Source organism: Oryx dammah, unplaced genomic scaffold, assembly GCF_014754425.2.
Source record: "Oryx dammah isolate SB20612 unplaced genomic scaffold, SCBI_Odam_1.1 HiC_scaffold_10, whole genome shotgun sequence".
In the NCBI taxonomy this organism is placed as follows: Eukaryota; Metazoa; Chordata; class Mammalia; order Artiodactyla; family Bovidae; genus Oryx; species Oryx dammah.
In genome coordinates this window covers 58,775,443-58,799,958 of record NW_024070194.1, presented here as the reverse complement: position 1 = coordinate 58,799,958, position 24,516 = coordinate 58,775,443, and the positions used below count along the sequence as shown (strand labels likewise).

General features: G+C 39.7%; 1 long non-coding RNA gene across 1 annotated transcript; it reads left to right on the top strand.

The window, feature by feature from the left end:
* Nucleotides 1-20,329: 20,329 nt before the first annotated feature.
* Nucleotides 20,330-24,127, top strand: LOC120869309. Its single transcript, XR_005722519.1, has 2 exons — nucleotides 20,330-21,880; nucleotides 22,228-24,127. It is a non-coding gene; the product is annotated as an uncharacterized LOC120869309 (long non-coding RNA).
* The last annotated feature ends 389 nt before the right edge of the window (nucleotides 24,128-24,516 follow it).

Sequence of the window (24,516 nt, the reverse complement as noted above, 5' to 3'; positions counted from 1 at the left end):
AGGGTCCTGCTCAGTTACATTATAATCCGTCAGTTTCCACAGGCCAATTTCTTTAGACCTATAGAACAAGAGAGGAATTTATATATGTCACAATCTATTGCCTTATATTTGTTTTGAATGTGATATTGCATTTCACGCCCTATATGCTTTCCCCAGCCCCTGTGGTTATGTCATTCTCAGGGACTGTTCCAATTAGATTGTGGTCCTTCAACACTGGCCAAGCCAAGCTGGAAGCAAGGTGTGGGTGTCAGTTTTTATTAGCACCTTTGCTTAGATAATAGGTTTCCAAAAGGAAAAGGTGACAGGGCAGAGTTGAGGAAAGCTCAACTATATGTCAGTAGATCAGCATCTTGAGTTTTCAAAGAGGTTGTCTGTCTTTCAGCTGTCTTTAGAGGAGGGAAATGGATCAGGATTTCATAATCTTGAATTCTTGGTCCATGGCCCCTTGCCAGCTTCCTCCCAAGACCCTGCCCAGCTTTTAGTCTTACCAGCAGGCTTGTGATGTGCTCCCTCTGAAGGGGCTTTTTAATCGGGAAGAGGACACTGTCCGCCTTGTTGAGAGGGAGTTGCGAAGGATATTCCTGGGCCTCTTGGAATCTCATTCAGCCTAATGTACTTGGAAATGAACTTGCTTGTCAGAGAACAATTGACAAAAGAAAGAAAAATCTCGATTAAATTTTGAGTCTAAAAAAAGCTGCTCTTAATCACTTCTTAAAATAGCAGTACTCTTTCATCACTAAGCCCACAAAAATGTGCAGGCCTGAAATTTGGTCAGCCTTGTTTCAAAGATATGCTTATAATGTCTGTGCAGCCATTCACCACCTAAAATAAAACAAACACACACACACACACAAACCAATTAACTAGGGAAAAAAAGATGTTTTTTCATAAGCCCATTCCTACAATTCCTGGTATTGTTCAGGAATAATACTAGCTTTCTTTCCAGTGGAAATATTTTACTAAGAATTTTTTAGCATTCAGGCAAATCTCCAGACCAGAGATAGTCTAGGACCGTGGTATCATGTCTGTGCCCTCAAGTGAACAGTCTTCTGAGATACCCATTGTAATTTTCTTTCTTTATTTTTGGCTGTGCTGGGTCTTTGTTGCTGCTGCGGCTACTCTCTAGTTGCAGTGCACAGGCTTCTCATTGTGGTGGTTTCTCTTGTTGTGGAGCCTGGGCTGTAGGGTGCAGGCTTAATAGTCATGTCACTTGGTCTTTGTTGCTCTGTGGCATGTGGGATCTTCCCGGATCAGGGATCAAACCTGTGTCCCCTGCATTGGCAGGCATATTCTTTACCACTGAGCCACTAGGGAAGCCCTGAGATATCCATTAAATAGTTCTATCAGTGGGGATTGTCAAGGATGACCCAAGCTTGAGATGCTTCTATAGTAATTTCTCTATGGCCAAATTAATCTGCCACCTCAAGGGCATCCAGCCTGTGTAGAAGGGAGAGACCAGAAATCTCCCAAAGTTAAGGTTACTGGAACTTGGAATTACCAAACTAGTATAGATGGATAGATAGATAAACAGATAGCCCCCATAGATGGGGCTTCCCAGATGGCTCAGTGATAAAGAATGCTGAGGGAAATGAACTCAAACCATGAACCTAGAGAAACAGAGCTCTGTTGGGACAGAGGTTTTATTTTAAAGAAATCTTCAAAAAAAAAAAAAAAAAGAAATCTTCATGGCTCAAGCAAGGGTAGCAGTGATGGCTGGTGCCCAGGGGAAGTGGTGCTGTTGTCTACAAGTCAGGGACAAGCTCTGTCATAACCACAAGTTTCTACCCACTTAGATGGTGGGAAAGCACTGTTTTAGAAGCGATGACTTTGGTAAAGGCTTCCCAATCTCCATGATGCTCTCTCTTCTTATCCCCATGCTTCACTTTCTCCCTTTGCCCCCATAGATCCCTTAAGGTAAAATATCTGGAGGGCATATTTAGTATTATTTTATTTTTAATAATGTTTTTGTGTATGACCATTCCTTTGATATTTCTATATCATATTTTACCCTTGATAATGAAATTCTGACCACAAAGAATGCTACTGAACAATTTCATTCGTTTTGGGGAGAGATAGCGTGTGTGGGATTTAAGTGCAAACCTGATGACCAAGGATTTAAGGTGACCCTGCAACTTCCCTGCTGGGTACACTGGACAAGTTGTTAACTCTCTGTGCCTCAATTTCTTCATCTGTAGAAGAGAGAGAATAATAGCACTTTTTACAGGTTGTTATCAGAATTAATATTTTTAAAGTGTTTAAGACAGACCCTGGCACTTAGTAAACATTGCATAAATATTTTCCTATTACTTAAGATACTCTGCACATGTTTCTATATTTCTTTATCTGGAAAAGGAGGGTGTTGGGGATTAACATTGTTAAGCACCTACTATGTGTCAGAAACTGAGCTAAAGGCATTTAGATTGCTTTACTTAATCCGCATGATAACCTACAATTCAGATATTACTCTTCCTTTACAGATTAAGAAATTAAGATTTGCAGAGTTTAAATTGGTCACCAGCATGTAGCTAGTGAGAGGTGGGCTAGAACTCAAACCCACGACTACCTTGTCCCATTTTTATGTGTTCCCTTTCATCTCATTTCCAGTTCTTTTTTATGATACCCCCTTGAGATGATTTTCCATTTTCCAGTGAAGAAAACCTGATGTACTCAGAACGTCCAAACCAGAATTTCTAACTCCCGTGAGAACTGCCTGTAAAACTATTAGCTTCATTTTTTTTCTGCTACAACATAAAACAAAGAGTAATGGCATGAAAAATATGACTTGACAACGTCATTTATATTATAATTTCCCCCATATTATGAACTTTATCCCTAAAACAATACCCTTTATGGCAAAATTTAGCTTACTTTTGTTCTATTGTCAACTGCAAAAATTACATTTTAGTTTTTTGGGTTTCTTTGTGTTCAGAGAGCTTGCGAGCAAATATTTCTACACAAAAGAAAACCCTAAACTAAGAAGATTAATTCATAGTAAGTCAAATCTGATGCTAAAATAGTTTGATCTGAGATTACCATTGACTACAAATTGCCATCTGTGCTTATTTGTTAAAGATGTCAAGTGTAATTAATTCAGTGGACCCACTATTTGACAACCTCTGTTAACAGGATTTGCAGAATACATACTGGTATGTTAATTTTCAAATTAGAGCTGCTAAGTGTTTGTTGGTTTTGCAAAAATAGCTGCTTCCCTCCTCTGACCAAACTTTGAAAGGCCCCAAAGGGGAAAAGAAGTGATCATTTATTAAAGATGTTCTGTGTGCTAATACGGTGCTGAGTACTTTGACCCACGTAACCCTAATTCATCCTCCATACTTTCCTGTAAGGGGGCAGTTATTAGCTTCTTCAGTGAAAAAAAGGTCCCAGAAAGCTTTTGTTTCAGACCCCATGAAATGGGATAACTCTGACTTGAGCCTTTATGTTCAAGACTCATCATTGACATGTAGGGACTTCCCTGCTGGTCCAGTGGTTAAGACTCCATGTTTTCACTGCAGGGGGTACAGGTCTGATCTCTGGTCACACAACAAGGATCCTGCGTGCTGTGCGGGCAGCCAAAACTAACTAAATAAATAAATAGAAGTAAAAGACTCATTATTAACATGTTTTTGCAGGCCTGATACTCCTTTTCATGTTCTAGGGGGAAATAGAGGACAGAAAGAAGGAATCACCCTGTCACTAATGTGTTTTCCAGCCACTGCCAATGGTCAAAACCCTTAAGTCCTTCTCAGGAGATTCATGTCCTTGGACAAAGGCTAAAGGAAGAGAGCCGGCAGGCTGATCTAGTTCATATTTCGGTCAGGGAGGAATACTGTCTTGGGTAGAGGCAACAGAAAGTGGAAAGGAAAAGAGAGACTGGTGCACCACTCTTTGTGAACAGGATCAGAAACCAAACACTGACAGTAGAAGGCAAAACCTGGGCTTGATCAGAATACTGAAAGAAAGCCTCGACCCTGAACCTGTTCCTCGTCCCCTAAACTGCCACCCAAGGCCTACTTCATTTTGCCTATTTCCCAGCACCCCACCGTTAGTCCTGTGGCTGGAGCCCCTACACTAGTTTATAGAAGCCCCCCACCCTGAGTGTCTAGGTCAGAGAGGGTCTCCCCATTGTCAGGCGTAAGAAGTTAGAAGGGACACCTGAAGAGGAAGTCCAAGTCCCATTGCAGTAGGGAAATAAAGTGCTTTTCTGATATCTCAGCTTCAAAGGAATTTATTTCCCATGGTATAATTGTAAGAAATGGTGTACAGACTCTGAAGTATTATTGGAGTTAAACTCCAGCAACAATTTGCAAGAAATGGTTTTGTTTTGTTTTTATGAACTGGCCTGGGAACCTAACAACCGCAAACAACATAATTTTCTAAGAAAGTGTCTTCCCAATTTCCTATTTAAAAATTTTTTTAAAAATATATCATAAGTTGGGTCTAGCTTAAAGTTGATGAACTATGGGAAAGACAATCAAAAGAATCTTTAAAAATTCCCCAAATATGGGAAATAGGAATGTAACAATGAATACAATAAATGAAATTAGAAATGGTTCACAAAAGGAGATGCTAAAATTGGGGCAAAATGGAGGAAAAAAACTTAATGTACTTTGAAATGATTAAGTAATTTACAAAACACATTAATCTTCAAATTTCTGACATTATGAAATCAACCCTGAATATTCATTGGAAGGACTGTTGCGGAAGATGAAGCTCTAGTACTTTGGCCACCTGATGCAAAGAGCTGACTCATTAGAAAAGACCCTGACACTGGAAAGATTGAAGGCAGGAGGAGAATGTGACGACAGAGGACAAGATGATTGGATGGCATCACTGACTCAATGACATGAGTTTGAGCAAACTCTGGGAGACAGTGAACTACAGGGAAGCCTGGAAGTACAGGGAAGTCCACGGAAATCCATGGGGTCACAAAAAGTCGGACTCGACTGAGTGACTGACAACAATTAGCATTTATCTCAGATAACATACATCTACCTTGACATAAAATACACATCAAATATATGAATCTCTTTATTCATTTACTCATTTACTTTTATTTAAAATTTTATGGATTTATACAAGACACATGTACAATTTGTGTACTATAGTTTTTTCAGAAACAAATTTGTAGCATTAAATATGCATCAAAGTTCTTAAATCATGCCTCTTACTTTTTATAATCTTTCCATATCCCCATTATCCCCATTTTACTTTTATAATTTTCAGGATTGTCTGAACTTTTGCTAAGTGAAGGTTTTCTTCTCTATTTTTATTTCTGGGTTTCTGCATTTTACTGGACCTTAAATTTATGTACAGTCATAAGCTAAAAGAAAAAAAAAATCCTTGCTTACTTTCTAGGCAAGGTATGGTAACTGAGGAAATACTTACTGTTCCTTTAATATTTTTCTACATAATTGGATCTATTTTAGCAGTCTGAGCTATTGCAGCTATTATGAAATGAACAATGGAGGAAGGCCAATTATTCCAAAGCTGCATTTAACTGTGGCTCACCTTATACAGCTATCGCTCTTCAAAATCAACTACAATCCAACATGCATTTTATGAAGAATTCAAGAGGCAGGCAGATCAACACCATGAAAGAGTGTCATTTTAAAGTGTAGCATTAGACATTAAGAATCTTGGACCATCTGTGCTGCAATTCTGCTTCTTAGAGTTCCTAGCCAGTGGTTCTTAACTACATTTTAAAAATGCAGATTGATGGTTAGGATCTATATCAAAGAACTTTTGTTCATAAAAATATTCTATATGAGAGACATCTTCTCATATATCCTGTATATTCAATATAGATGAGTCCTCCCAAAATTAGCCTTAAAATTGGCTTGAGCAAACAGCTGTAAGAATTAGGGGAAGTGCATATGCTAAGATGAAAATCCAAATGAAAGGTACCAGTTGAAAGAGACTGGAAAATTAGGTAATAAAATTCAGTTTAAAAATAGCAAGTGGGTAACAGATTGCTGATATGGCCTCTGTGTGTCCAGGGTTGATGCCACTGAAGGAAACCTGATACCCAGGAGCTCCTAAGCTAACTGATTGACTTCTCTTTGCTGTTAGAAAAATGGCAGCTTGAGTGATGTTTGTCTTCAGCACCTCCTTACTTTATGTGACTCCCATCATTGCTCATCTCAACATCTTATTTCACTTGGGATCCTTCCGCTTCTTCCATCCTCTGGTAAGTATCCCAGGTCCTTGATCTTTCTTACCTATCAAAGCGTATCTGAAATGCATTCAGTTCCCTTAGGGTACGTCTCCCATTGAGGTAGCAGCATAGCATGACTTGGGAATCAGACAAGCCTTCCAAATTCTGGCTTGGATACTTAACTAACTGTGAGACCTTGAGTGATATATATATATAACCATTTTGAGCATCATGTTCAAAAGTAAAATTAGCATAATAGTAGGAGGTGCTAACAGGACTGTATTACAACACATAGTATATTTGAAGTGCTTGGTATTATATCTGAAAACAGTAAAGCTCTAGTAAATAAATGATACTATAAGATATAATAAAAGTATTATATCTGAAAAACAGTAAAGGTCTAGTAAATAAAAGATACTATAAATGATTTGATAACATACAGTAAAAAGAATACAGACTTTTACATTAGTGAAAAATCTAGCAAAAAATGTATCGGTTCAGTTTAGTTAAGTTGCTCAGTCGTGTCCAACTCTTTGCGACCCCATGAATCAGCACACCAGGCCTCCCTGTCCATCACCAACTCCTGGACTTTACTCAAACTCATGTCCATCGAGTCGGTGATGCCATCCAGCCATCTCATCCTCTGTTGTCCCCTTCTCCCCCTGCCCCAAATCCCTCCCAGCATCAGGGTCTTTTCCAATGAGTCAACTCTGCATGAGGCGGCCAAAGTATTGGAGTTTCAGCTTCAGCATCAGTCCGTCCAATGAACACCCAGGACTGGTCTCCTTTAGGATGGACTCGGATCTCCTTGCAGTCCAAGGGACTCTCAAGAGTCTTCTCCAACACCACAGTTCAAAAGCATCAATTCTTTGGCTCTCAGCTTTCTTCACAGTCCAACTCTCACATCCATACGTGACTACTGGAAAAACCCTAGCCTTGACTAGACAGACCTTTGTTGGCAAAGTAATGTCTCTGCTTTTGAATATGCTATCTAGGTTGGTCATAACTTTCCTTCCAAGGAGTAAGTGACTTTTAATTTCATGGCCACAGTCACCATCTGCAGTGATTTTGGAGCCCCCAAAAATAAAGTCTGACACTGTTTCCACTGTTTCCCCATCTATTTCCCATGAAGTGATGGGACCAGATGCCATGATCTTAGTTTTCTGAATGTTGAGCTTTAGGCCAACTTTTCCACTCTCTTCTTTCACTTTCATCAAGAAGGTTTTTAGTTCCTCTTCACTTTCTGCCATAAGGGTGGTATCATTGCATATCTGAGGTTATTGATATTTCTCCCAGCAATCTTGATTCCAGCTAGTGCTTTTTCCAGCCCAGCGTTTCTCGATGTCCAGTTCTAACTGTTGCTTCCTGACCTGCATATAGGTTTCTCAAGAGGCAGGTCAGGTGGTCTGGTATTCCCATCTCTTTCAGAATTTTCCACAGTTTATTGTGATCCACACAGTCAAAGGCTTTGGCATAGTCAAGAAAGCAGAAATAGATGTTTTTCTGGAACTCTCTTGCTTTTTCGATGATCCAGAGAATGTTGGCAATTTGATCTCTGGTTCCTCTGCCTTTTCTAAAACCAGCTTGAACATCTGGAAATTCACAGTTCACGTATTGCTGAAGCCTGGCTTGGAAAATTTTGAGCATTACTTTACTAGCATGTGAGATGAGTGCAATTGTGCAGTAGTTTGAGCATTCTTTGGCATTGCCTTTCTTTGGTATAAGTACTCTATAAGAAAAATTACAAAACTTTATTGGGAGAAAGGAAGGAAGATAAAAATAAATGGGGTGATATGCCATCTACATAGATTGAAAGAGTTGACATAGTAAGGATTTAAATTTTCCCATATCAGTCTCAATATTCAATGGAATCCCAATTAAAACCCCAAAAGACTGATTTTCATTTTAGCCAGCTGATATTAAATTTTTAAAGAAATAAAAAATTCCCAAGAATATTCAAGACACACTGGAAGAAGAGTTATGAGGAAAGAGGTTTTCTTCTGCCAAATATAAGTCATGACTGTGTGGAATTGTTGCAGATAGACTCCTGAAAAAGAATAAGGATACCCAAAACAGACTCAGGCATAAACTGATATGATTTGTGACAAAGGAGGTAGTCCAGAACAATTGGGGAAATGATGGTCTTCTTGATAAATAATGCTGGTATAACAGTGTCTAAATGTGAAAAGAAGGCTTCTATGACGGCTCAGTGGGTAAAGAATCTGCCTGCAATGCAGGAGACACAGGAGATATGGGTTCAATCCCTGGGTCATGAAGATCTCCTGGAAGAAGAAATGGCAACCACTTCAGTATTCTTGCCTGGAGAATCTCATGGACAAAAGAGCCTGGCTGGCTACAGTCTATGGGGTCACAAAGAGTCGGACACAGCTGAGTGACTGAGCACAGCACAAATGTGAAAAGAATCAAACTGGACCCCTTCCTCACACCACACACAAAAATCAGCTTCACGTGGATTATAAACTTAAATGTGAGAACAAACATTTTAAAGTGCTTAATCAAACTCATGAAAAGGCACCACAAATAGTGTTGTTATAAGCCACAGAAGGAAATGATATCTGCAACATATAATCAACATAGATTTGTATCCACAAATCAATTAGAAAAAGGCAGACAACCCAATGAAAAAAGGGAGCAAAAGTCTTGAATAAGCACTTCACAAAAAAAGGAAATCTAAACAATGAATAAGAATATGCCAAGATGCTCAAGTTCATTAATAATTGGAAAGTATAAGCTGAGATCTTAGGGCACACACAGGAGTGGCAAAATTAAAACTCTAATAATAACAAATGTTGGCTGGGATGTGGAGAGCTGTCATACACTGTTGGTAGTAGTAGAAATTAGTACAATTACTTTGGAAAACAGTTTACATTTTCCAGTAAAATTGGAGCTACACACACTTCGCAACATAGCAGTCCTACACCTGGATATATCCCTAGAGAAATGCACACTACTATGTCTTAGGAGATATACAAGAGTGTTCCAAGCAGAATTTTGATAATGATCTTCAACTGTAAATGAACCAAATGTCCATTAACAGTAAAATGGCCATAAACATTAAGTGAATGACTAAATCGTGGTACATCCATTAGCACATTGCAGTTCTACAACAATGTAAAAGGAGAAAATAGAGGGCTTTTGGTGGGGAGGAAGAATCTTATGAACAGAATACTGATCAAAAGATCAAGGCATGTAAGAATGCATAGTTTATTTTTAATTGATATAAAATTGAAAAATAAGAGAAAGCACATTTCATAGGGAATAAAGCTATAAGGAAGCTAGGAGAGTTAGGACTACCCTAGGAGAGCTAGGACAAGGCCTCCCACCATAATAATCAGGGCAGTGGTCATTTCTTTGAATAGGAAGTGTCACAGTGGGGACTTCAGAGGAGCAACCAATATTTCACTTTAAATCTTGGACATTGGCTACAAGCATATTTACTACATAATTATACATTCCAATGTATGTTTGTGTCCCTTTTCTTTCTTCTTTGTGTATGTAATATGTCAAAATAAAAAAGAAATTAAAGCAAAAATATGCCCACCAGAAAGAGAATCATGGTGGTACCACCATTTTAGAATTAAAATAAAATGCTGTTATTATCCAGCCTTTGTGCTTTGAACATAAAACCAATGTCGTGCTGACATATTAAGCAACTTTACAAGTGTCATTGACAAACTATATTTCATGTTAAATAGCAAGATAACTTATATAAATTAAGCACTTACTAGGTCCCAGGCAATGTGCTAACATATGAGCTTATTTAATCCTCTCCATAATGCTGGGAGGTAAGTGTTTTGATTGTTTTACAAATGAAGGTAATGTATGTCAGAAAAGTGTTTGTGTTAAATCTCACTCAGACTGAGGAAATGGCAGAGGTGAACTCCAGCCCAGGTCAGTGTGACTGTCCAGCTGGCTTGCTGAGCCATTGTCCTGTTTTCCTCCTTTGTGAACATTTAGACTTGGTCATTAATAACAAAATCTTGAGCATAACCAGGTGACTGCTATAAAGAGATGGCTCCTACAGCCTGGCATTCATTCATCCCATAGATATCTACATGGCAAGCTCCATGTTGGACTTTGTGGCTACAAAGAGAGAAATGACACCAGCCCTGCCCTCGGAGCTCCTGATCCAGGAAGAGTCTAGTAAGTAAACAGATAAACAAACAGTAGTCTATGGGTTTCTAAAGTGGAGTAAGGACACTCAAGGCTGGAAGAAGGAAATAGATAAAGGTAAGAGAAGATGCTTTAAATCATATCCCTTTTAACCAGCCAACAAACCTTCTTTATTACCTATCCTTCTATATTACTAACTTCTATACTTGTCTCCCGGAGAAGGCAATGGCACCCCACTCCAGTACTCTTGCCTGGAAAATCCCATGGGCAGAGGGGCCTGGTAGGCTGCAGTCCATGGAGTCACTAAGAGTCAGATACGACTGAGCAACTTCACATTCACTTTTCACTTTCATGCATTGGAGAAGGAAATGGCAACCCACTCCAGTGTTCTTGCCTGGAGAATCCCAGGGACGGGGGAGCCTGGTGGACTGCCGTCTATGGGACTGCACAGAGTCAGACACGACTGAAGCGACTTAGCAGCAGCAGCAGCATACTTGTCTCCAATTACTTTGGAGCTAACTTTATCCCATAACTTGCTTTTTAACTGGACTGCAAGTTTTTCCATTCTTTGTTTTAGAAAGTGTGATTTTTTTGGTTCCTCTTCTTTCTACCCTCACGCCCCAACCCCAGCTCCCACACCTCTACTCCCTTCCTGCTCCCTTTCCTCTGCTTCCTCCTCATTTCAGCTTAAGTCATACCTTGTCCCTTAATGCCTGGATCAAGTACACCTTTCTCTGTAAATCTCATGACACCCCTCCCCCCTACTCTGGAAGTGAGTGCTATCTTTCTGACATTCTTCCACTTTTTATGTATGTTATTTTTATAGCCTTATCACACATTTACTCTTGTATCATAATTATTTATGTGCATGTTTTATCCCCCCTGCTAGCGTGCAAGTTCCTTTAGCCCAGAGACCATGATTAATTTCTCTTTGTGTTCATCTGCCTTGCTAGATAGAAATGGACACATTACGAGAGCTGAGAGGTATTTTGGCAGCAACATGACTGAACTTTTTGGTAGTTGAATGGGTCTTCTGGAGCAAAGGTATCATAAATACTGTAATAACAACTTATAGTATGTTAACATTTTAAGACATTTTTAGATGGGACAAATGGAATCTACAAAGAGGGATGATATTCATAGGTAAAAGACTTGAAATTATTTATGAAAATATTTTTTCCTTTTGCAAGAAACATCGTTTATGAAGTAACAGCCAAGTTTTCACAAGTATAGAATATGGAAAGGATGGCTAATCACCATTGATCTATGTTACCCTGCTCATGAATTCAACCATTAGCATCAATAATTATGGAATTTAGAACATAGTATAATAAAATACCACATTACTTTATATTTGTGATTGTTTTAATTTTGCTTGTGATACGGGATAAAGTCACTAAAATCCTTCCTATATTCTGCATTGGCAATTGCTTCTAATTCTGTTTCTTAAGTGGATTTCTCTTCATTTCTTTATTACAGCTTTTTCTGTGTTTTTCTCTATTGGAAAAGTTTTCCAGCTACTAGACCTACAGGGTAGGTAGAAAATTTGATGAAAATTTATGAAAGTTTGATGACCTTTAGAGATCTTGCCTTGAAATTTTCTTTTGTTTTTTAAATGTTTGATGTTAAATGGTTCCCAGGGAGCTGCACTGTGTAGCTACCCAAAAGTTCAATGTAACACACTCAAGTTAACTGCTTCAGAGGTGTACATCCAAAAGAGAATGATTGATAGGAAAGATGCAACTTTTAATGAAGGCCAATAGGAAGCTAGCTGCAATTCCAAATTTCTCATTTCCCTGATGGTGTCCGGGGCCACCTCACACCTTCTCCCTGGAACCATTTTAATTCCTTCTGTGGTTGAAACTCTGATCTCCCCTAGCCTCAGCCTCGTACATGGCTGTTGCCCTCATGAAACCATAGACCAAAACTGGATACTGTCTCTTGGCTGGGCTCTTCCAGAGATCCCTTGTGATTATCAGTGGGTCTTTAAGGAAGTACAGGGAGAGAGGTAGGTACAGACAGCAGTCCTAGGTCTGGGTCTCATGGCAAATAGGAACATTTTCCATATATAACATCATTCTGGTGGCTCACCCAGAAGAAGTGCATCTACTGCTTTTTGCAGTGGCTTCCAACCACTTTTGATCCTTCAGTGGTCAAAAAAATAGAGCATGTCCCCAATATATGTATTTTTAATGTATGCAAAAATAGAAATGAAGAAGAGATAAACAAATAAGTGCAAATAAGAAGAGATAAACAATAAATATGAAGAGATAATAAATATGTGAGATAATAAATGTAAGAGATAATAAATATCTCTTCAATAAATATGAAGAGATAGATAAGTGCAAATAAGAGCTCTACTATTTTCTTCTAATATCACAATGGATCATCTTGCAGACCCCACCTTGGGCATCACTGCTTGCATGGTGATCCACTGTTCCATGGTGAAGGGTGTCTCACCCACCATCTGTCTCTTCTGCTGCTCCTGGGCTAAGAGCTAATATCTCTCCACGTCATGGTTCCTCCTATCATAGCTGTGTGTCTCTCCACTTTGCCTCCTGTAGTGCCGACTCACTCTGGATGCATCATACAAACTCTGTTAAGTAAGACTTTGGCTTTCAATGCAGGGGACCCAGGTTCGATCCTTGGTTGGGGAGCTAAGATCCCACATGTCTTGCAACCAAAAAAAAAAAAAAAACCCACAAAAAACCATAAAACAGAAGCAGTATTGTAACAAATTCAATAAAAGCTTTAAAAAAAAAAAAAGAAACAGATTCACTACTCTGTGTGGAACCCTTCTCTGGACAGAGCTTTCTTGCCAGGCCCCAAGAGGACCGCTGAACAGCTTAGATAGCTTTGTGGAATTGGGAGTTTGGCCATGGTGAAGCCATCTACAGCCTGGGTTATAGATCTATGATTATAAATCCTGATGCAATTCTTCCTTTCTTGTTTGGTCCGCAGCTTCAAACAACCCCCAACCCATCAACTGCAGAGCCACAATTTGTGTATGAAGCCCACTAAGGGGAGGCCCCCGTACTTCTCCCAATGTCCCCAGTAAAGAAACACTCATTCAATCCACTTTTTGTTAATAGAAGTCCCTTCCCCTGGGAAGGAAATACAAGTTTTCAGGATAATCTGGCACATCTCAGGGTGAATTCTCTTGGCATACTTAACCCTTCTCCAGGAGGTATAAGGGTGAACTTTTGCCTACCTTTCCCTCCTTATTGAGAATTTTAGATCTAGAACCACCTGATAGCAAGAATTTTTCTGGGTCTTCTTTCTTCCTGGAGCCTATGGATATTTGTCCAAACTGCATCCATGGCACAGGGCTCAAGGTGTATAAATGTGCTGTGTGTCCTGGAGAAGATGAGGCTGCTTCCGGCTCTGCTCCATCTGTGTGATGCAGGGAGCATGGGACTAAGAGCCTGGGCTCTGCAGCTGGCCTGCCAGGGACCATGATCCAGGGTCAGCCACACATTCGTGCTGTGATGTTAACACTTCACTTATCTCTTTGTGCCTTGGTTTCTTTCTCTGTGAAATGGCAATAATAATAGAACTTGCCTCATAGGATTATTGTGAATTAAGGTACAAATGCTGAGACTTCCCTGGTGGTCCAGCAGTGAAGATTCTGCCCTTCCAATGTAGGGGCACAAATTCTATCTCTGGCTGGGTAACTAAGATCCCACATGTCCCATGGCCAAAAATTTTTTTTAAAAAGCCCAAATAAAAAACAAACAAACAAACAAAACCTCTATGCCTGTGGTGATAGTTGCACAACTGTGTAAATATACCAAAAATCACTGAATTGTGCAAGTCAAGCAAGTGAATTGTATGGTATTTAAATTATAACTCACTAAAAAATTTAAAACAGATACAAATGCTTGTTACAGTTAGCATTCAATAAATTCCTAAGAGAAATAATAGCTTTTGTGTGTTTTTTTTTTCCAGACTAGGAGGGTTTATTAGACTTCTTGCTGAAACCAGCAAAGATGAAGAAAGCAGATGGATGGACTTAGTTACCTGTAAAATGCAGGAACAGCAAGCTGGGGTAGGCCCTGTTCACTGCTCTGTCTTTAGTACCAAACCCCATCCCTGGTACGATGTAGACATTCAATGAATATTAGTTATTGGTCTAGAAAATGTTAGGAGGTACAGTTACATAAAAGTAAGTATTCTTTAATGGATTTTAATAAATTTTTCTCTGCTGAAAGAAAATGCAGTGATGCTAATAGACCCTGGGAATGTGCAATAAGGATCATTTCCATTTATTGACTGCCTCCCTCTCCCCCAGCCAGATATGTTAGTGATCACATTTCGCCAATGGGAAACTGAACTTCACACAGTTGGTGACCTTCATGAAGGTGACAGGGCTCTAGGTGACAGAAAGGGGATGTGAACCCAAGCTACGCAGATGGCGCTGAGTCAGAGACTTTTCTGTTGATTTATTTCCCAGTGGTGAGGACAGCTCAGAGGAAGAGCTACTCTCTAGTGCCTCAGGCATCCAGAACCTTGAGATGAAGAGCCAGTCACTGTGGGATGTAGGGTCCTTGCTGGGGTCCAGCCCCGGTGGATCCAGGGTAATTCGAAGGTGGGGACGGAATTGGCGTCCTGGAAAAAAATTATTTAATTGCAGATATAGAGAGAGATTAGAAACAGATAGTGTAGTGGGAAAATTAGTGGAGAAAAAGAGGCTGAATGACTGGTTTACGTGGAATACTAATCACCACCTACGTAGGTCACAGGCGTCTTTCAGTTCTCCCGAAGGAGAGGAAGCACTGAGGCCTCCCCGGTCGGATCTTAGAAGCCCCGGCAAAGTTAGTACGCTTGGTGTGTACCCTCGTACCAGATGGGAATTCAGCCAGGAAAACGGGGAGCGAGAAGAAATGACACGGGGGAATCAGTCTTTCCAGAAACTGATCCGATTTCTTTATTTTTCAGGTTTGTTTATATACCTTTTTGTTATACATAGGGATGAATACAGAGTCACACGGGGGTCAGCAGACCTGACCCTTGTCACAATCAGGTGCTTCATATAAAATTATACAAAGGTCTTATGGGTTTGACATCATCTTCTGGCCATGAGACCTGCTGACATTTTATGGCCCTTTCTGATATGGGTCAGTTAACCAGAAAACTTATTTTTCCAGAGGTGATTTTTTCTTAAATCAGGCGCCACCCTCCAAATAAAGTTGCATTCCTATAGGGTGAGGGTGTAGTGAGTTACAACTAGGAAAGGAATTTACTTAGCCTAAGGTTTAACATGATTAATCTTAAAGGTTAATACTTATTTTTCCTATATGCTAGTTATATTCATTATAAGGGCAAGGAATATGGGGATTTAGCAGCAAATATTGGCTCAACAAATGTAAACCCTTGACCAATGTTCCCGTTAAGATCTATTTAGTCTTAAGATAGTGATAAAGTTACATTTTTACATAGCAAGGACACAGTGATTTATAACAAAGTACAGTGATCTATAACAAAAGAGAAAATTCATTAACTCAAAAAATCTAGTATTGCCAACATCAAAAACTACTATATTTCCTTTTCTATATTCCAGATACATTGATTAATATATTCCCAGGTGCCTAAAGATATGGAGGCCTGGCAGCAATCACTGACTCAACAATGAGAAAAGCCCTATGCTAATACTCCAAACTCTCTGTGCTGTTTATGGTTGAGAGGTTGTCACACAAGCTAGTCTGTCAGCAGAGAGGTTTGACCTGAGACACCCTTGTCACACCCAGGGCAGGGAATTAGCAGTAATTATTGGCAGGACAAATGAAAAAACCCTTCACCAATATAGTTTCTAATCAACCCACTATACTATACTAATAATTTTTGAACTTCTCAAAAGAGTCTGTATTTAGAAAGTTTTAAAGCATCTCATGCCTCTCAAGGTTGGGAGGCTGTAAACAATCACATGTGGCCTGACGAACCTGATCAGGGAGGCTAGAGGACCTCCAGAGGAATTTCTAAGTTGAAACACTCTTTTCACGCCCAGGAATTTGTATTAACTGGAGCTGCAAGTTAACTCCTTCTCCGAGAGAAATGGTTATGCGGGAGAGCCCCCCGTAAAGTCAGAGGTGTAGGTGAGAGCATGAAACAGACTCTGGTTTTGGGGTTGGATGCTCGGGAACAAGGGGTTTCCTGAGGCTTGATCATGTCTTTGCTTAAGCCAAGCCTCCTTCCTCATGACCTTTGCCATGGGCGGAGATCCCGGGCAGGTCCTCAGGCTTCCTAGATATGTCATGTAATCCACCCACCATCATTGAGTTCCTAAACTGGTCATCAGAAACTGGTGTTTATCCAATCAGAATTAAGAGAGAGACAAATTGCTACACTAAATTCAAGTGCTTGATGAACTTTTCACCATAGGCTTGTCTTGTTTGATATTTCTTATCTTAAAAAATGCAGAATTTAGTTGATACATCACACAAGAAGGATCAAAACTCAGAGATGTAAAATATATATTGAGGAGCCAGGAGAAAACTGCAGAGAGTGTAGAATGGGGTGGTTAGATTCAGGCTTTCATTAGCATCTGCAAAAAAATGTTAATGCCTACTTACCTTCAAACCAAAGGGGAGTTTGCAGGAAGCATTATTTAATGTTTTTAAAAAACAGGGTTTTAAATAATTAAGATAAATGCTAAAAATAGCTAAGCAATAAACCCTTTTTAAATATTTTACCAAAGTATATTGTTTACATGCCTTATCTTCAGACTGTGTCCTGATTTGGATATTTCATGTTTCTACAGTTTACTTTGTATATCACTAATCAAAATTAAATAGTGTCTATGCCTAATTACAATGATAATTTTTCACACACTGCAAAGAGAATGGAAATCTTGGAAATAAATGCTTTTGCTTGGAATGAATTCTCTCTGAAATAGTACACTGATGAGTGATTTGTTGAGATAATATGATATAAGTGGTTGCCACTGGAATTAATTAGGCTTCCCTGATAGCTCAGTTGGTAAAGAATCTGCCTGCAATATGAGAGACCTGGGTTCAGTCCCTGGGTTGGGAAGATCCCCTGAAGGGAATGGCTACCCATTACATTATTCTGGCCTAGAGAATTCTTTGGACTGTATAGCCCATGGGGTCACAAAGAGTTAGACACAACTGAGCAACTTTCACTTCACTTCACTTCACTGGAATTAACAGGATGAAATGAAACTGGAAGATTTGGGATGAATATCCAGAAAATAGAAGGTTTTAAACTTTTAGACTGTGTGAACTTCTTTTTGGGGAATAGGTAAAAGTCCTGGGTATTTATAATAAGCCCCAACACCAATATGAGACTATTCATCAGGAAAGATTTCAGCCTTTCTAAATACCGTTCAAGAGTATTATGAAGCATACTTCTAATCTCCCTTAGATCCTAAGGAGGCAAGACTTTGATATCTCTGATAAAAAAAAAAAAAAAACATTGACTTTTAATGCACCACAAGTAATTATTCTCCCAAGTAATTTCCTTTAGAATATAAGTTGTCTGACTATATCTACTTTGAGGGAAGTGGAAAGTATTAGTCCCTCAGCCATGTCTGACTCTTTGCAACCCCATGGACTGTAGCCTACCAGGCTCCTCTGTCCATGGGATTCTTCAGGCAAGAATACTTTAGTGGGTTGCCATTTCCTTCTCCAGAGGATCTTACCAACCCAGGGATCAAACCTGGATCTCCTGCATTGCAGGCAGATTCTTTACCACCTGAGCCACCAGGGAAGAAGATTTTTTTTCTTGAGAAACTATGATCTGATCTGTGTGGGGCTGTAGAGCTGAAGGCAAGAACTTGACCTCTCTGGGTGAATTTGCTCAAGGATCTCTTGAGAATCCTTAGGTCACAGAAACACAAACACTTCCAACCTGGATTCACTGTGGTCTTATTCAAGTCATAGGGCATCTCTCTGGACTTCTCCAAGTCCCAGTGGTCCTAATGAGCAATCAAGATTGAGAACCACTGCCAGAAGAAGAAGTGAAGTCGCTCAGCATGTCCAGCTTTTTGTGACCCTATGAACTATAGCCTGCCAGGCTCTTCTGTCCATGGGATTTTCCAGGCAAGAATACTGGAGTGGGTTGCCATTTCCTTCTCCTGTTTCTTGCCTGCAGTACAAACCTGAGTCTACTCTCCTGGTTCTCTTGAGCCTTGGATTACTGCTTCTGCAGTTTTGCCTGAACTCAAGGAACATGATGTCTACAATACCTCTACCAAGGTTCTTAACTGTGATGGTTAATTTTATGTGTCAACATGACTGGACCATGGGTGCCCAGGTTAGTCATTGTTTGTGGGTGTGTCTGTGAGGGTATTTCTGGATGAGCTTAACGTTTGAATCAGTGGACTGCCCTCCCCAGGTGGTTGGGGATCATCCAATCTGTTGAGAACAAAAGGCAGAGGAAGGAGAAATTTGTTACTTCCCCATATTTTCCCCCTGCCTCACTGATTGAGCTGGGACAGCACATTTCATCCTCTCCTGCCCTCAGACTAGGATTAATAGCGTTGACTCACCTGATTCTCGGGCCTTTCTATTTGGACTGAATTATACCTCTGGCTTTCCTGGATGGCCAGCTTGTGGACATCAGACATGTGGAATTTATTAGCCTAAATAATTGCATAAGCCAATTCCTCTATCTTCTGTCTATCTATCTATCTCCTATTGGTTCTGTATCTCTGAACAACCCTCACTAATACACTAACACTTTTTAATTCATAGACTCCTTGGAGAATACAGTAAAAGCAATAAACCTTCTCCCAAGAAAACACACTTTATCTTGGAAGCAACTGAAACATGTTTTAGAACCTCATAACCCCACCTCTAAAAACCTAGATTAAAGTCCCTATCTTATCTAGATAATGCCTGAAACCAGATGCCCCTATTCTTATCTATCTGGAGTTGTTGCCCCTGAAGCCTGTGCCTGAGCCAGGTAGGGACTAGGAAATTGTCCTGTCCTTTCCCAAAGAAGCAAAAGACACCTCTAGTAAAGCCCAATGCTGAACTCTGCTGGTGGGGCTGTTCAAAAATTATTTAGAAGCCTAGAGGTACACACACAAGAATATAATTCAAAACCTGAGCAGAGGTCCAGCAATGCAAACCTGTAAAAGTTACATACAAATGCCCTGGGATGATTTACTTTGCTTTCATGCATTGGAGAAGGAAATGGCAGCCCACTTCAGTGTTCTTGCCTGGTGAATCCCAGGGACAGGGAAGTCGGATACAACTGAAGCGACTTAGCAGCAGGAGCAGCAGTCCAGTATTAACAGCAGAGCAGATGGGATGGGCTTGAGTGATCTCGGCCCTGCAGCTGAAAGTGGATGGACACTATAGAGACCACTGTATGAACAATCATGACATCAACACTTGCTCTTTTTGGTTGTCCTGTGGCAGCTCTGGGGCAGGCCACATCAACTGCAGGACCACCCACCATGTACTCTTGGGGTTCATGACCCCACTGCGATGTCCACATCTCTAAAGCAGTGGTCATCATTTATCAGGAAGCTCAACATCTACACCTATTTTCAAGCATTTTTTCATTGTTTCTCCATTATTAAAGGGTTTAATTTTTAATCTAAAATTTAAGAAACTACATAATTCGCATATACAGATTTGTCTTGTAAACACAGATTAGTATTGAGCAAGACACATTTGAAACTGGATTGTTTTGCTTTATAAATTGCTTAATACAGAAATGTGGTTTGAATCATAGCTCCTCCAAGTATTATCTAAAAATTTTTTTCCTACTGAAAGGGGAAAAGAGAAATAAGCAATGTCATCTTTAGTCCAAGTAAGGAAATGCTCAGCAGTCCATTTATTTGAAGCATTTTGTTTTGTTTTTTGGTCTACCTTTCTACTTGGCCAACTGAGCAACTTCACTTTCACTTTCACTTTCTACTGGCAGGGCTTCCTAGTGGCTCAGACGGTAAAGTGTCTGTCTGCAACACAGGAGACCTAGGTTTGATCCCTGGGTTGGGAAGATCCCCTGGAGAAGGAAATGTCAGCCCACTCCAGTATTCTTGCCTGGAGAATCTCATGGATTTCGGAGCCTGGTAGGCTACTGTCCATTGGGTCGCAAAGAGTTGGACACGACTGAGTGACTTCACTCACTTCTACTTGGCAACACTCAAGTTAGAAAATCCAGGTGAAATAAATGATAATCTAAAAAAATACTGTCTCAAAAAGATAAAATTTGTTTAGATCATGAACTATAGTAGATAGTGTAAAGCAGGTAAATATCAACACTTTCCAAAAGGCAATAGGTCACTTTATGAATGATTCTGCAAAACCTGTAAGTAATAGATAATTACTGTTTTAAACTGTTGTAAAGTATTAAGAAAGAAAAGCTCTCTCATTTACTCTGTATACCTAGCATAATTCTGCTGTAAAAATTGAACATGAATAGTGAATGGAGTAGGACACTATGATCCTTTTGCTTCCCCATGTCCTCAGCCTGCCTTTTGTCTGTGGAAAAACTTTAGTCAAATAATAAGTTTAATTAGAGCAGTGAGAAAATGCAAAAACAAAAGAAACAGTTCAACAAGACTAAATAATTTATAGTTTATAGTTATTAAGCATAGTCAAGGACCTTTAGGAGCAGGCAATGGCAACCCACTCCAGTACTCTTGCCTGGAAAATCCCATGGACAGAGGAGCCTGGTGGGCTGCAGTCCATGGGGTCGCTGGGAGTGGGATAGGACTGAGCGACTTCACTTTCACTTTTCACTTTCATGCATTGGAGAAGGAAATGGCAACCCACTCCAGTGTTCTTGCCTGGAGAATCCCAGGGACGGGGAGCCTGGTGGGCTGCCGTCTATGGGGTCGCACAGAGTCGAACATGACTGAAGTGACTTAGCAGCAGCAGCAGCAGCAAGGGTTTAGACAACATTCTGAGCCATACCCTATGAGCTGTCTTGTAGATACTGAAACCCCCACGTGATGACGAAACTGTAGCCATGACATAAGCTGCCACAGTTCTGAAACCTGGCCTCAAAGAAATGGGAACAAACTGACTCTGGAACTGAAGATTAACTGTACCTAATCCAGTCAAGGTGACACTGACCAGACCATTGCAGCACCAATTTCAAGATGACTGCCAGAGCCAACTGTGCTGTTTCTGCATGTAGCCCCATCCCTCCCTGCCTCCATAAACGCTCTTGCCCACTGATTGTCAGTGTGGAGGAGTTGGCCTTTGTCAGGAGCCTCCTGCCCCCAGGCTGCTGTCCTCTGAAATAAAGCAAACTTTCCTTTCCACCAGCTCGCCTCTTCTTTGGCTTTAGAGTGGCGAGCAGGTGGACCCCACTCTCAGTTTTTGGCTCCTTCCGTGGGACTCCTGTGCTCTCGCGATACCTGGCTTCTGGGGTTTTCCTAGAGTAGAGCCACCAGGACGACGCTCAGGGATGGCTGTGAGGAACCGCTGCTGGAGGCTACCTGGTCCTGAGAGGAACATTTTGGAGCGGCGGGTGTTTCTAGCAGCTGCTGAAACCATTTGTTTTGGGGAATCCTCCCTGTTTCTCCTCTGCTCGGCACTGGCTGTCAACGTACACTTTTCCTCGGTGGAACGGAAACACGCGCCTGGATGAACAGACGAGCTCCAAGACCCTGTAAGTCCCACTGGTGTGCACCCAGGCTAACATCTCCTTTGAGCACAAAGTGCTATTTGGGCATTTTGCCAATTGGTTCTGACGTGCCTGATGTTGAGGACCATTTGTGTTGGGGGCGTCTTTGTTTGGGACTCAGTATCGGTCATTATCTTGTTGGATTTGTGATGATTCTGTTTTCTGGTGTGTGGGTATATATTCCATTTGTGTGATTGGTATTATCTTTTATAAATTAATTTTTATTGGAGTACAGTTGCTTTACAGTGCTGTAAAGTTTCTGCCTTGCAGCAAAGTGAATCAGCTATACATATACATATACCCCCTCCCTTTTGGATTTCTTCTCCATTGAGGTCACCGCAGAGCATTGAGTATCCTGTGCTATAAGGTAAGTTCTCATTAATTATCTATTTTATACATAGTATCAATAGTGTATATGTGTCAATTCCAATCTCCCAATTCCCCCCTCCCCGCCCTTGGTGTCCATATATTTGTTCTCTACCTCCTGGGTGTCTATTTCTGCTTCTCTAATAAGATCATCTGTACTGTTTTTCTATGCATTAAAATATGACATTAGTTTCTCTCTGTCCCCTCAAAACAATGCTTTATTCATTTTCTCTAAAAGTAAGGATTTTTTCCTATAATTTTGGCAACCTACTTCTTGATCACCTCTCCATACGAAAATGATTTTCTAATTACTTTTTTAAAACTGGAGGATTATTGTTTTATAATGTGTTGGTTTCTGCTGTACAACAACACAAATCAGTCGTAACTATATACATCTCCTCCCTCTTGAGCCTCCCTTCCATTCCCCCTATCCAACACCTCTTGGTTGTCACAGAGTGCCAGGCTGAGCTCCTTGTGTTATCCAGTAGCTTCCCACCAGCTGTCTATTTATACATGGTCATATATATGTGTCAACACTACTATCTCTGCTCCCACCTGCTGTGGTCCTAAGTCCCTTCTCTATGTCTGTGTCTCCATTCCTTTCCTGCAAATAGGTTCATCAATACCATCTCTCTAGATTCCATATATATGCATTAATATACAATATTTGTTTTTCTCTTTCTGACTTACTTCACTGTATGACACTCTCTAGTTCCGTGTGATTAGTATCTTTATTGTCTTTCATAAAATGGGAAATTCAGATTCAATTCATTAGAAAAATTTTAGTTATGCAATTATTACTGAAAAAAAAGAAAGGTAATTTAAAAAAACTTTTTACTTTGTATTGAGGTTTAGTCGATTAATAATGTTGTAACAGTTTCAGGTGAACAATGAAGGGACTGAGCCATACATATACGTGTATTTATTCTCCCCCAAAGTCTTGTCCCATCCAGGCTGCCACATAACATTGAGCAGAGTTCCCTGTGCTGTACAGTAGGTCCTTCTTGGTTATCTATTTAAAATATAGCAGTGAAAGATAATTTTTTAAAACATTATATAACAATGGTATTCTTTAGACTCCAGAAAAAAATGGTTAAGATGAAACTCTTTTGGAATTCCAAAGCTAGTTCTTTTTGCATATGCAGTAAGAGGAAGCTAGCTTGATAAAATACTGTTTTAAGAATGCTGAGGCTTAGAGAACAAAAACATGTCTAGGAGAAAGTTTGAAGTTAACTCTTATCATGTCCTTGAAATATACTTTGCCTGAGACATCAGCTTTGGGTTAATCAGTAGAATTTCAAAAGTTGCTTGGGTTTATTGTACCATATTAAAGAGTAAGTATAGTATGAGAAAAATGCAAGTTTTTAGAGGTTATGAAATATATGCTTAAGTTTACCAGTAAATGCTGGTATAACAGTTTAGTTACTTGCTTCCTGGTTTTATTAAGGCTTTTAAGGGTTAAAAATTGTAATCTGTAATTAAAGCTACTGAAAATGATGAGGGAAACATTCCAGTGTTTAAAGCAAGTAGGGCATGTGTTGTCAGCGACAGAAGGTATAAAGAATGGAGATATTTTTGTTGAGGAAAAATGATGATAATAATTTTGTCCTGGAGCTAGTTATTTCTAGGTGGGGAATAATAAGGGACAAATTATATGGATACAAAAAGTAATAAAACATTTGTGGAAAAAGGGAACTTTGAGAAAAGAATTTTGTACGCTGTCAGGAGTGATTAAGATTAGGTTGGATTTAATTTGGTAAATGAATCATGTTATTAATAGTAAGCTAATTGAAAACTGGAATTTGGTTTTCTTTCTCTCTGTTAAGAGAACAAAACTTTCCTGGAATAAAGAGCTGCTTTTGATAACATTGTAAGTTCCTTTCTCTAGCTAACTTTGAATATTCCAAATGGCCCTTAGCTGTCTCAAAAGAAATATTTTTATGGTTTATAATTTTTATTTAATGTTTTTACTATATAATATATACATACAATTTACTATTTTAACCATTTTCAAATGTACAGTTCAGTGGCTTTAGGCACATTTACATTATTGTGCAGCTGTCACCACAATCTATCCATCTCCAAAACACTTTTGTCAGCCCAAAGTGAGACTCTCACCCATTAAACAATAACCTTCCATTCCCTCCTCCTAGCCTGTGACACCCACCATTCTATTTTCCATCTCAGAAGAAATATTAAAGTAACTAGAATTATTTGGTATGTTAAACTATATAGAAAATATTTGATAACTTTCA